Here is a 14,884-nt window from a genome sequence, read left to right as displayed (position 1 = left end):
AGATGAAAGTCCTATTTCACTGACAGTGCGTCCACCAGGATAGCTCCAGGTTCTTTTGTTCTTGACCCGTTTGCCGGAACTTTGTGGTTCAGACGGGACGCCATGAGATCCATCTCTGGCAACCCCCACTTGTCTACTAGTGTCTGAAATACTTCCGGGTGTAAAGCCCATTAGGTTTCTTGAATGGTGTGCTGACTGAGAAAGTCCGCTTCCCAGTTTAGGACTCCTGGAATGAACACTGCGAACAAGGCTGGAAGATGGAGTTCTGCCCATTTTAGTATGTGACTTACCTCCTTCATTGCTCTTTGGCTGCGAGTTCCTCCCTGATGGTTGAGGTACGCTACTGCCATTGCATTGTCTGAGCGGATCTGGACTGGTTTTCCTTGCAGAATGTCCTTTGCCTGAATCAGTGCCATATATGTGGCTCTTAGTTCCAACAAATTTATTGGCAGGCAACTTTCCTCTTTGGTCCATTGTCCCTGGAACCATAATTTTCCGGACACCGCTCCCCAGCCCTGAAGACTGGAATCCGTTGTCAGGATCTCCCAATCTGATATCCAAAAGGGTCTCCCCTTGTCTAGATGGGATGTCTGTAGCCACCAGGCTAACGACCTCTTTACTTTTACTGGAAGCACCATCATTTGTTTCTTTATTGTCTGATGTACTCCATTCCATCTGGTCAGAATCAGATGTTGCAAAGGTCTTGAGTGGAATTGTGCATATTCCACCATGTTGAATGTTGACACCATCAACCCCATCACTCGCATTGCCGTGTGAACTGATATTGTTTGACTGTGCAACAATTCCCGAGTTATTAACTGCACCTTGGATATTTTTTCCACAGGTAAAATTATTTTCTGCAGACCTGAATCCAATACAGCCCCTAAGTGAATCATCCGTTGTGACGGAATCAGAGACGACTTTGCCCAATTTCTGAGCCATCCATGCTTCTGTAGACAAGTTATTGTCTGTTGGAGATGGCTCAAGAGCAATTCCTGGGATTGTGCCAGGATTAAAAGATCGTTGAGATATGGAAAAAATCCTTATCCCCTGCTTGCGGAGATAAGCTGCCATAACCACCATGATCTTGGTAAATACTCTGGGGGCTGTGGCCAACCCAAAGGGTAAAGCCTGGAATTGAAAATGTTGCTGGAGGATAGCGAACCGGAGGTAACCCTGATGAGACAAGGCTATCGGCACATGCAGGTAAGCATCTTGTATATCCAGAGATACCATGTAATCCCCTGGTTCCATGGCCAAAGTTATGGAACGTAATGTTTCCATACGGAACCTTGGGACCCAAATGTATTTGTTTAACATTTTGAGATTGAGGATGGGTCGAAACGACCCATTTGGCTTCTGGACCAAAAATAGGTTGGAGTAAAACCCCTTCCCCCGTTGTTCCGAAGGTACTGGGACAATTACTCCTGACTGAAGCAACTTGTGAACTGCTTCTTGCAGGGCCCTGGCCTTCGTCTCTATGTGAGACAGGCTGGTACAAAAAAACCTTTGAGAAGGCTGCTTTTTGAATGGGAAAACATAACCCCAAGATACCACTCCTTGCACCCAAGCGTCTGTTGTCAACCGCTGCCATATGTGTGCAAACTGAAGAAGACGGCCCCCTACCTTGGAGTCCCCCAAGTGGAGGCCCGCACCGTCAGGCTTATGATTTCTGTTCTGGTTTGGAAGTTGGCCCTCTAGTTGCCCACTGCTTCCTTGTTTTACCAAATTTATTGTGCTGAGTTTGTTTAAACTCATTTTTACATTTTTCTTTACTTGCTACCGAAATGGCCTAAAACCTGAACCCTTAGGCTTAGGAGTATAACTGGCAAGAAATTTAACTTTCTTGGATTCAGCTTCTGACCCAGAATATCTGTCAATTCCTTACCAAAGAGAATGTTCCCAACAAAAGGCAAAGCTTCCAGAACCATTTGGATTCTGAATCAGCTTTCCATGTACGTAGCCAAATTGCTCTGCGAGCAGCTACCGTTAAGGCTGATGCTTTGGGAGCAATCGTACCCATATCCATTGCTGCTTCTTCTAAATATAGCGCAGCCCGTTTCATATGAGCTATATGAGACTCCTGTGCATTCTCTAATTCTTCAGCCCATTCAACTACTGCTTTTGCCATCCAGGCTGAGGCCATAGCAGGCCTTATGACTGCCCCTGACAGAGAAAATAAGATTTTACTTACCGATAAATCTATTTCTCGTAGTCCGTAGTGGATGCTGGGGACTCCGTCAGGACCATGGGGAATAGCGGCTCCGCAGGAGACAGGGCACAAAACTAAAGCTTTAGGATCAGGTGGTGTGTACTGGCTCCTCCCCCTATGACCCTCCTCCAAGCCTCAGTTAGGATACTGTGCCCGGACGAGCGTACACAATAAGGAAGGATATTGAATCCCGGGTAAGACTCATACCAGCCACACCAATCACACCGTATAACTTGTGATCTGAACCCAGTTAACAGTATGCCAAATGTAGGAGCCTCTGAACAGACGGCTCACAACAATAACAACCCGATTTTTTCGTAACAACAACTATGTACAAGTATTGCAGACAATCCGCACTTGGGATGGGCGCCCAGCATCCACTACGGACTACGAGAAATAGATTTATCGGTAAGTAAAATCTTATTTTCTCTGACGTCCTAAGTGGATGCTGGGGACTCCGTCAGGACCATGGGGATTATACCAAAGCTCCCAAACGGGCGGGAGAGTGCGGATGACTCTGCAGCACCGAGTGAGAGAACTCCAGGTCCTCCTCAGCCAGGGTGTGCCCCTGACCAAGTAGCAGCTCGGCAAAGTTGTAAAGCCGAGACCCCTCGGGCAGTCGCCCAAGATGAGCCCACCTTCCTTGTGGAATGGGCATTTATATATTTTGGCTGTGGCAGTCCTGCCACAGAATGTGCAAGCTGAATTGTACTACACATTCAACTAGCAATCGTCTGCTTAGAAGCAAGAGCACCCAGTTTTTTGGGTGCATACAGGATAACAGCAAGTCAGTTTTCCTGACTCCAGCCGTCCTGGAAATCTATATTTTCAGGGCCCTGACAACATCTAGCAACTTGGAGTCCTCCAAGTCTCTAGTAGCCGCAGGTACCCCAATAAGCTGGTTCAGATGAAACGCTGACACCAACTTAGGGAGAAACTGGGGACGAGTCCGCAGCTCTGCCCTGTCCGAATGGACAATCAGATATGGGCTTTTGTGAGACAAAGCCGCCAATTCTGACACTCGCCTGGCCGAGGCCAGGGCCAACATCATGGTCACTTTCCATGTGAGATATTTCAAATCCACAGATTTGAGTGGTTTAAACCAACGTGATTTGAGGAATCCCAGGACTACGTTGAGATCCCACAGTGCCACTGGAGGCACAAAAGGGGGTTGTATATGCAGTACTCCCTTGTCAAATTTCTGGACTTCAGGAACTGAAGCCAATTCTTTCTGGAAGAAAATCGACAGGGCCGAAATTTGAACCTTAATGGACCCCAATTTGAGGCCCATAGACACTCCTGTTTGCAGGAAATGCAGGAATCGACCGAGTTGAAATTTCTTCGTGGGGCCTTCCTGGCCTCACACCACGCAACATATTTTCGCCACATGTGGTGATAATGTTGTGCGGTCACCTCCTTCCTGGCTTTGACCAGGGTAGGAATGACCTCTTCCGGAATGCCTTTTTCCCTTAGGATCCGGCGTTCAACCGCCATGCCGTCAAACGCAGCCGCGGTAAGTCTTGGAACAGACATGGTACTTGCTGAAACAAGTCCCTTCTTATCTGCAGAGGCCCTGAGTCCTCTGTGAGCATCTCTTGAAGTTCCGGGTACCAAGTCCTTCTTGGCCCATCCGGAGCCACGAGTATAGTTCTTACTCCTCTACGTCTTATAATTCTCAGTACCTTTGGTATGAGAAACAGAGGAGGGAACACATACACCGACTGGTACACCCCTGGTGTTACCAGAACGTCCACAGCTATTGCCTGAGGGTCTCTTGACCTGGCGCAATACCTGTCCATTTTTTTTGTTCAGGCGGGACGCCATCATGTCCACCTTTGGTCTTTCCCAACGGTGCACAATCATGTGGAAAAAACTTCTCGATGAAGTCCCCACTCTCCCGGGTGGAGGTCGAGCTGAGGAAGTCTGCTTCCCAGTTGTCCACTCCCGGAATGAAAACTGCTGACAGTGCTATCACATGATTTTCCGCCCAGCGAAGAATCCTTGCAGTTTCTGCCATTGTCCTCCTGCTTCTTGTGCCGCCCTGTCTGTTTACGTGGGCGACTGCCGTGATGTTGTCCCACTGGATCAATACCGGCTGACCTTGAAGCAGAGGTCTTGCTAAGCTTAGAGTATTGTAAATTGCTCTTAGCTCCAGTATATTTATGCGGAGAGATCACACTCCCTGGAAATTTTTTCCCTGTGTGACTGCTCCCCAGCCTTTCAAGCTGGAATCCGTGGTCACCAGGACCCAGTCCTGAATGCATAACTGTGGCCCTTTAGTAGATGAGCACTCTGCAGCCACCACAAAAGAGACACCCTTGTCCTTGGAGACAGGGTTATCCGCTGATGCATCTGAAGATGCGATCCGGACCATTTGTCCAGCAGATCCCACTGAAAAGTTCTTGCGTGAAATCTGCCGAATGGAATCGCTTCGTAAGAAGCCACCATTTTTCCCAGGACCCTTGTGCAATGATGCACTGACACTTTTCCTGGTTTTTGGAGGTTCCTGACTAGCTCGGATAACTCCCTGGCTTTCTCCTCCGGGAGAAACACCTTTTTCTGGACTGTGTCCAGAATCATCCCTAGGGACAGCAGACGTGTCGTCTGAGACAGCTGCGATTTTGGAATATTTAGAATCCACCCGTGCTGTCGTAGAACTACTTGAGATAGTGCTACTCAGACCTCCAACTGTTCTCTGGACCTTGCCCATATCAGGAGATCGTCCAAGTAAGGGATAATTAAGACGCCTTTTCTTCGAAGAAGAATCATCATTTCGGCCATTACCTTGGTAAAGACCCGGGGTGCCGTGGACAATCCAAACGGCAGCGTCTGAAACTGATAGTGACAGTTTTGTACCACGAACCTGAGGTACCCTTTGTGAGAAGGGCAAATTTGGACATGGAGGTAAGCATCCTTGATGTCCAGGGACACCATATAGTCCCCTTCTTCGTGGTTCGCTATCACTGCTCTGAGTGACTCCATTTAGAATAGGTCTCACCGAGCCGTCTGGCTTCAGTACCACAATATAGTGTGGAATAATACCCCTTTACTTGTTGTAGGAGGGGTACTTTGATTATCACCTGCTGGGAATACAGCTTGTGAATTGTTTCCAATACTGCCTCCCTGTCGGAGGTAGACGTTGGTAAAGCAAACTTCAGGAACTTGCGAGGGGGAGACGTCTCGAATTTCCAATCTGTACCCCTGGGATACTACTTGTAGGATCCAGGGGTCCACTTGCGAGTGAGCCCACTGCGTGCTGAAACTCTTGAGACGACCCCCCACCGCACCTGTTTGTACGGCCCCAGCGTCATGCTGAGGACTTGGCAGAAGCGGTGGAAGGCTTCTGTTCCTGGGAATGGGCTGCCTGCTGCAGTCTTCTTCCCTTACCTCTATCCCTGGGCAGATATTATGGGGACGAAAGGACTGAGGCTGAAAAGACTATGTCTTTTTCTGCTGAGATGTGACTTGGGGTAAAAAAGGTGGATTTTCTAGCTGTTGCCGTGGCCACCAGGTCCGATGGACCGACCCCAAATAACTCCTCCCCTTTATACGGCAATACTTCCATGTGCCGTTTGGAATCTGCATCACCTGACCACTGTCGTGTCCATAAACATCGTCTGGCAGATATGGACATCGCACTTACTCTTGATGCCATAGTTTCGCATATATAGAAATGCATCTTTTAAATGCTCTATAGTCAATAAAATACTGTCCCCGTCAAGGGTATCAATATTTCCAGTCAGGGAATCCGACCAAGCCACCCCAGCGCTGCCCATCCAGGCTGAGGCGATCGCTGGTCGCAGTATAACACCAGTATGTGTGTATATACTTTTTAGGATATTTTCCAACCTCCTATCAGTTGGCTCCTTGAGGGCGTCCGTATCTGGAGACGGTAACGCCACTTGTTTTTATAAGCGTGTGAGCGCCTTATCCACCCTAAGGTGTGTTTCCCAACGCGCCATAACTTCTGGCGGGAAAGGGTATACCGCCAATAATTTTCTATCGGGGGAAACCCACGCATCATCACACACTTCATTTAATTTATCTGATTCAGGAAAAACCACATGTAGTTTTTTCACACTCCACATAATACCCTTTTTTGTGGTACTTGTAGTATCAGAAATATGTAACATCTCCTTCATTGCCCTTAACAAGTAACGTGTGGCCCTAAAGGAAAATACGTTTGTTTCTTCACCGTCGACACTGGAGTCAGTGTCTGTATCGACCGACTGAGGTAAAAAGGACGTTTTAACGCCCCTGACGGTGTTTTAGACGCCTGGACAGGTACTAATTGGTTTGCCGGCCGTCTCATGTCGTCAACCGACCTTGCCGCGTGTTGACATTATCACGTAATTCCTTAAATAAGCCATCCATTCCGGTGTCGACTCCCTAGAGAGTGACATCACCATTACCGGCAATTGCTCCGCCTCCTCACCAACATCGTCCTCATACATGTCGACACACAAGTACCGACACACAGCACACACACAGGGAATGCTCTGATAGAGGACAGGACCCCACTAGCCCTTTGGGGAGACAGAGGGAGAGTTTGCCAGCACACACCAAAAACGCTATATTATACAGGGACAACCTTTATGTAAGTGTTTTTCCCTTATAGCATTTTAATATATATATATATACATATCGCCAAATAAGTGCCCCCCCTCTCTGTTTTAACCCTGTTTCTGTAGTGCAGTGCAGGGGAGAGCCTGGGAGCCTTCCCACCAGCATTTCTGTGAGGGAAAATGGCGCTGTGTGCTGAGGAGAATAGGCCCCGCCCCCTTTTCGGCGGGCTTCTTCTCCCGTTTTTCTGAGACCTGGCAGGGGTTAAATACATCCATATAGCCTCCAGGGGCTATATGTGATGTATTTTTAGCCAGAATAAGGTATTATACATTGCTGCCCAGGGCGCCCCCAGCAACGCCCTGCACCCTCCGTGACCGTTGGTGTGAAGTGTGTGACAACAATGGCGCACAGCTGCAGTGCTGTGCGCTACCTTCATGAAGACTGAAAAGCCTTCTGCCGCCGGTTTCTGGACCTTCAATCTTCAGCATCTGCAAGGGGGGTCGGCGGCGCGGCTCCGGGACGAACCCCAGGGTGAGACCTGTGTTCCGACTCCCTCTGGAGCTAATGGTGTCCAGTAGCCTAAGAAGCCAATCCATCCTGCACGCAGATGAGTTGAACTTCTCTCCCCTAAGTCCCTCGATGCAGTGAGCCTGTTGCCAGCAGGACTCACTGAAAATAAGAAACCTAAAAACTTTTTCTAAGCAGCTCCTTAAGAGAGCCACCTAGATTGCACCCTGCTCGGACGGGCACAAAAACCTAACTGAGGCTTGGAGGAGGGTCATAGGGGGAGGAGCCAGTACACACCACCTGATCCTAAAGCTTTAGTTTTGTGCCCTGTCTCCTGCGGAGCCGCTATTCCCCATGGTCCTGACGGAGTCCCCAGCATCCACTTAGGACGTCAGAGAAAATATGTTTTTCAAAAAACCATCCACTCTTCTGTCTGTGACATAATTTAATGATGTTGATGGCAAGGGTAGAATAGATTTTCGCACAAGACGAATGACATGCGCATCTACTCTAGGAGGCACTTTTCTTTTTAAACAGTCCTCAGTTGGAAAAGGGTAGTAAGAATCCCACCTTCTTTGCATTCTATATTTCTTGTTGGGCTTAGCCCAAGGTTCCTCCATAATTTCCGTCAGTTCTTCTGACCCTGGAAACTCAACCCTCACTGTTTTGGGACGTTTAAACACAGGTGCTTTAGTTTTAACTAATGGCTCCACTGAAGCTTCTAGAGACAGAATAGCCTTCATTGCTCCAATCAACTCAGCTATATCTTCTGAGCTGAAACCCTCTATTTGTTCTTCATAAGGTGAAGTAGAGTATATGGAGTCATCATCTGTTGTATCATCCTGTGTAGCCTTTTTGTTAGATGATATATTTACCCTTGGTTTATCAGCTTGTTGACTTGTAGAAGCTGTAGGGATTATATCATAGGATGGGAGCTGCATGTATGGGTTAATCGTGTACCCTATTCCTGCGGTTGGAGCTGCAGGAGCCAACCTGTCAGCTATACTGGATAAAGTCTGTGCAAATAAGGCCCAAGGTGGATCTATTTGTTGTTGAACAGGGATCTGCCTTGCAGTCTGCTGAAATGAAAAACAATTTGCACACAACCCATTATTTCCTAAGGATTGAGTTATTAACCCCACCTTGCAGGATAAACATGTTTTGAGTGTTGGTGTTACTGTTGTAACCTCGTCACCTTTGCCGCTTTTAGACATGATAATTAATCAACTCTTTCACAGTTACTACACAATCTGCGACTGAAAACACTTTATATTGCATAAAAAGTGATAACAATCCGACCCCAACCCAAGCACCAGCATTGAGGTTCAGAAAAAAACACTTACAAACATACTGTATATAAAGTCAGCAATCACACTAGCAGTCCGCCACATGATATTATTAGTCATATGAGCATATTATCAACTACAAACAAATTTCAAGTACGTAGGCGTACATATACTGTTCTCTGTACTATACAGTCATCTTATTGTATTCAGACACAAATCCGGAGAAAAGCACAGCATTGTACCAAACTCATATGCAATAGGCACTAAACTTAACTATTCGTACTAACACAGTAGATAGAAATTTAGTGCTGTATAACCCTTACTCTGTAGAGTGGGATACAGGGAGACTCACCCCACTTCCAGGATCGATCAATACGTTAGCAAACCGCTGAGTGGATCAAGATGCTACTAGTGTACACTGCCGCTACGGTATTTTTATTGGACCCAGATGCTCAGTAAACGTTTTAGTGTATGCAGATGCTCATGTCTCTTAGCGGTATTCTTAGTGTATACAGACGCAGCGGCCCATGCTGCGGCCGAGTCCCCTTGTGGTAGCATCTGAGACGGAAGTGAGGCAATCAGTTCATGGCAGGAGACGCACGGTAACTGGTCATGAACTGGGGGGAGGGGCGACCAGGAGAGCATCTAATTCCCCACCGCTGACATCAACCCTAGGGATCGTGGCCTCAAACTAATCCTGGCGCCTTATGATCCATAAAGCCTAGCGCTAGAGCACCCGTGGTGATGGCGCGCCAGCTACTGTTTGGTAGTCTCCTCCCAAATCAGTGCGGCTGTGTCCGTATTCCTCCTCTAAGCGGAACAGATGCCTTACCTTCTCCCCGTGCTCCGGCAACAGCCTGGTAACGTCTGCTGAACCTGCTAGTAACATCCGACACAGACGCCCATCGAGACAGCACTTGTACCGTGGGTAAGCGTTGTTGCGACCCGGCGGAGAGTTGTTGGAGCGACTCTTTCCAATATGCGTGTAAGACGCTGTTAGGAAAGATCACTCAAAAATGGTAAGACTATAAAAATAAATCAAATTTAAAGCTTAGGGCTGCCAAACACAGGAGCCCTGTGATCTTGGTCAGACTCCTGCCGCACCAAACAAAAAACTGATTTGACTGAGTCAGTGGGCGGGATTATATGGACGAGCCCGGTAAATCCTGGGAGGCCACAAAGCTCGTGATCGATTTGGTGCCAATCCGCTAACACTCCAGCATATCCCAATGTTATACTGTGGATAACCTGTGGACCCAGCCAGAGAAACAAAGAGTCCGATTTTCTGTGACGAGCAGTCCTCATAGATCTTAAAAGCCCTCACAACATCCAAGGCCTTTGAAACAAATGAGGAGTCTGTAGCCACTGGCACCACAATAAGTTGATTGATATGAAAAGCCGAGACAACCTTTGGAAGCAATTGTTGATGCGTCCTGAGTTCCGCCCTATCTTCATGAAAGACCAGATAGGGACTTTTACAGGACAAAGCCCCCAATTCCGACACACGTCGTGCAGAAGCTAAGGCCAACAAAGTGACAGCCTTCCACATGAGAAACTTGACCTCCGCGTCCTGTAAACGCTGGATGTGCTGAACCCCTTTCCAAAAGGTCTGAACCTCAGGGAGGGCAGCCAATTGCTTCTGGAAGAAAATGGATAAAGCCGAAATCTGGACCTTTAGGGACCCCAATCTCAGGCCCATATCCACTCCTGCTTGCAGGAACAGGAGAAACTGTCCAAGTTGAAACTCCACCGCAGGAAACTTCTTGGATTCACACCAAAACACATATTTTTTCCAAATTCGATGGTAATGTTTAGACGTTACTCCCTTCCTAGCCTGTAACAGGGTAGGAATAACCACGCTCGGAATACACTTCCGAGCTAAGATCTGGCGCTCAACCGCCATGCCGTCAAACGTAGCCGTGGTAAGTCTTGGTAAGCGAACACCCCCTGTTTTAGAAAATCCTCCCGAAGAGGTAGAGGCTGTGGATCTTCCAGTAGTAGATCCAGCAGATCCACGTACCAAGACCTCCTTGGCCAGTCCGGAGCAATGAGGATTGCCTGAACCCTTGTTCTTTTTACAAGCTGTAGAACTCTTGGAATGAGAGGAAGTGGAGGGAACACATACACTGACTTGAACACCCACGGTGTCACCAGTGCGTCCACCGCCACTGCTTGTGGGTCTCTCTACCTGGAACAGTACCTCCGTAGCTTCTTGTTGAGGCGGGAGGCCATCATGTCTATGTGAGGTACACCCCACCAACTGGATACCTCCTCAAACACCTCCGGGTGGAGGCCCCACTCTCCTGGATGGAGATCGTGTCTGCTGAGGAAGATCGCTTTCCAGTTGTCTACTTCCGGAATGAAGACTGCTGACATCGCCACTGCGTGCCTTTCTGCCAAGAGGAGGATTCTTGTCACCTCTGACATTGCAGCTCTGCTCTTCGTTCTGCCTTGTCGGTTAATATAGGCCACCGTGGTCACGTTGTCCGACTGCACCTGAACAGCCTGATCCTGCAGAAGGTGTGCTGCTTGAAGAAGACCGTTGTACACGGCACTTAGCTCCAGGATGTTTATAGGAAGAAGGGATTCCTGACTTGACCACCGTCCTTGGAAGGTTTCCCCTTGAGTGACTGCTCCCCAACCTCTGAGACTTGCATCCGTGGTTAGAAAGATCCAGTCCTGAACCCCGTACCTGCGGCTCTCCAGAAGGTGCGGCAGTTGCAGCCACCAGAGGAGTGAAATCCTTGGTTTCGGCAACAGACGTATCCTCTGGTGCATATGTAGGCGAGATCCCGACCACTGGTCCAGGAGATCCATCTGAGAGGACCAAGCATGAAACCTTCCATACTGCAGAGCCTATGGAGGCAACCATCTTCCACAAAAGGTGGATGCACTGATGATCCGATACCCGGGCAGGCTTCAAGACATCCCGGACCATTGACTGTATCACCAACGCTTTCTCCACCGGGAGAAACACCCTCTGCACCTCCGTGTCGAGGATTATCCCCAGGAAAGACAGCCTACTTGTCGGCTCCAGATGAGACTTTGGAAGGTTTAGGATCCAACCGTGCTCCCTGAACAGATGCGTTGCGAGAGCAATGGACCTTAACAACTTCTCCCTGGACGATGCCTTAATGAGCAGGTCGTCCAGATACTGAATTATGTTCACTCCCTGCTTGCGGAGGAGAACCATCATCTCTGCCATCACCTTGGTGAAGACCCTTGGTGCCGTGGAGAGACCGAATGGCAGTGCTTGAAACTGATAGTGATCGTCTAACAGTGCAAACCTGAGATAAGCCTGATGCGGCGACCAAATGGGAATGTGGAGGTACGCATCCTTGATGTCCAGGGACGCCAGAAACTCCCCCTCCCCCAGACCTGAGATCACCGCCCTCAGAGACTCCATTCTGAATTTGAACTCCCTTAGATAAGGGTTTAATGATTTCAAGTTCAAAATTGGCCTGACCAAACCATCTGGCTTCGGTACCACAAAAAGGTTTGAATAGTAACCCTTGTTTCGCTAATGAGGTGGAACCGGAACAAAGGCTTCTGACATTTCCAATATTCGGATAGCTTCCTGTAGAATAGCTCTGTCTGCCAGCAAAGCTGGCAAGCCTGATTTGAAGAATCGGTGAGGTGGAAGAGTTTGAAACTCAAGCCTGTACCCCCGGGACACAATATCCTGCACCCACGGAATCAGGCTGGACGACACCCAGGACGTGGCTGAAATGCCGGAATCTTGCCCCCATCTGACCGACCTCCAGGCTGCGCGGTCCACCGTCATGCTGAGGATTTTGAGGCACCAGAAGCAGACTTCTGGTCCTGGGAACAGGTGCAGTTTTTTTGGATTTAGCACGACCTCCTCTAAAGAAGGTGTTAGAGGGCTTGTTCTTTCTAGTCCTAGCGGGCCAAAAGGACTGTGACGTATTGGGAGAAAAAAGATTTCTTCATAGCCGGTGCAACTGAGGGAAGAAAAGATGACTTACCTGCAGTTGCTGTGGAAATCCACGCATCCAGCACCTCCCCAAAAAGATCTTGACCTGTGACGGACATGGAGGAGATCCCCGCAGCCATGGAACCCAGGTCCTTCATGGATTCTACCATAAATCCCGCATAATCCTGTAAGTTATGTACAAAAAATTCAACGTCACCTGTATCCATCATAGCCAAGCCTTCCAGTAGTGTGCCTGACCACTTTGTTATAGCTTTAGAAATTCATGCATGTCACAGTATCGCCCCTGAAGCCGTGTATATGGACTTGAGCGTAGTTTCAATCTTGCGATCTGGCGGTTCTTTCAACGCGGTAGATCCCGGGACAGGTAAGACCACCTTTTTTGACAGCCTGGAGACAGATGCGTCAACTATAGGCGGGGTCTCCCATTTTTTCCCATCTTCCTCAGGGAAGGGAAAAGCAACCAGAACCCTTTTTGGGATCTGGATTTTTTTATCCAGGTTCACTCAGGATTTTTCAAAAATAGCATTTAATTCTTTAGATGCAGGGAAGGTTAGCAAGGCTTTCTTATTATCAGTGAAGTGAGCCTCCTCAACCTGCTCAGGAGTAGTATCAGCAATATTTAACACATCTCTCATGGCCTCAATCATCAACTGAACACCCTTAGCAAGTGATGCCGCCCCCTTCAACACATCCCTATCACCGTCTGCTGTGTCAGAATCGGTATCCGTGTCATACTGCGTAATTTGGCCAAGAGCACGTTTTTGAGAGTGTACCGCAGGGGGGCCCGAGGGAACAAAACCGGACCATACTGCCATAGCGGACTGTAAAAATAAGATTTTACTTACCAGTAAATCTATTTCTAGTAGTCCGTAGAGGATGCTGGGACTCCGTAAGGACCATGGGGAATAGACGGGCTCCGCAGGAGATAGGGCACTTTAAGAAAGCTTTGGACTCTGGGTGTGCACTGGCTCCTCCCTCTATGCCCCTCCTCCAGACCTCAGTTAGGGAAACTGTGCCCAGAGGAGATGGACAGTACGAGGAAGGATTTTTGTAAATCTAAGGGCGAGATCCATACCAGCCACACCAATCACACCATATAACTTGTGATAAACTTACCCAGTTAACAGTATGAACAACAACATAGCCACGGTTCCACCGAAAAACTATAACATAACCCTTATGTAAGCAATAACTATATACAAGTCTTGCAGAAGAAGTCCGCACTTCGGACGGGCACCCAGCATCCTCTACGGACTACGAGAAAAAGATTTACCGGTAAGTAAAATCTTATTTTCTCTAACGTCCTTGAGGATGCTGGGACTCCGTAAGGACCATGGGGATTATACCAAAGCTCCCAAACGGGCGGGAGAGTGCGGATGACTCTGCAGCACCGATTGAGCAAACAGGAGGTCCTCCTCAGCCAGGGTATCAAACTTATAGAACTTTGCAAAGGTGTTTGTCCCCGACCAAGTAGCTGCTCGGCACAACTGTAATGCCGAGACCCCTCGGGCAGCCGCCCAAGAAGAGCCCACTTTCCTAGTGGAGTGGGCCTTAACCGATTCCGGTAACGGCAATCCTGCCGTAGAATGCGCCTGCTGAATCGTGTTACAGATCCAGCGAGCAATAGTCTGCTTTGAAGCAGGAGCGCCAACCTTGTTGGCCGCATACAGAACGAACAAAGCTTCAGTATTCCTGATTCTAGCCGTTCTGGTCTTCTTCAAAGCCCTGACTACATCCAGGGACTCGGAATCCTCCAAGTCCCGTGTAGCCACAGGCACGACGATAGGTTGGTTCACATGAAAAGATGAGACCACTTTTGGCAGAAAGTGAGGGCGAGTCCTCAACTCTGCCCTATCCACGTGAAAAGCCAAGTATGGGCTTTTATGTGATAAAGCCGCCAATTCGGAAACACGTCTTGCCGAAGCTAACGCCAACAACATGACCACTTTCCACGTGAGGTATTTCAACTCCACAGTTTTGAGTGGTTCAAACCAAGGTGACTTGAGGAAACGTAACACCACGTTAAGATCCCAAGGCGCCACCGGAGGCACAAAAGGAGGCTGAATATGCAGCACTCCCTTCACAAAGGTCTGTACTTCAGGAATAGAGGCCAATTCTCTTTGAAAGAAAATGGATAAGGCCGAAATCTGGACCTTTATGGACCCTAATTTTAGGCCCAAAGTCACTCCTGTTTGAAGGAAGTGAAGTAGACGGCCCAAATGGAACTCCTCCGTAGGAGCAGCTCTGGCCTCACACCAAGAAACATATTTCCGCCATATACGGTGATAATGTTTTAACGTCACGTCTTTCCTAGCCTTGATCAGGGTAGGAATGACTTCCTCCGGAATCCCTTTTTCC

At 48.4% G+C, this 14,884-nt stretch overlaps 1 protein-coding gene across 6 annotated transcripts in view; it reads right to left on the bottom strand.

The window, feature by feature from the left end:
- Positions 1-14,884, bottom strand: part of CCDC30 (coiled-coil domain containing 30) — a 687,183-nt gene that overhangs the window by 411,742 nt on the left and 260,557 nt on the right. The gene's annotated exons all lie outside the window — the stretch shown is intronic.

Source organism: Pseudophryne corroboree, chromosome 10, assembly GCF_028390025.1.
Source record: "Pseudophryne corroboree isolate aPseCor3 chromosome 10, aPseCor3.hap2, whole genome shotgun sequence".
NCBI lineage: Eukaryota > Metazoa > Chordata > Amphibia > Anura > Myobatrachidae > Pseudophryne > Pseudophryne corroboree.
This window is presented reverse-complemented; position numbering and strand designations above follow the sequence as displayed.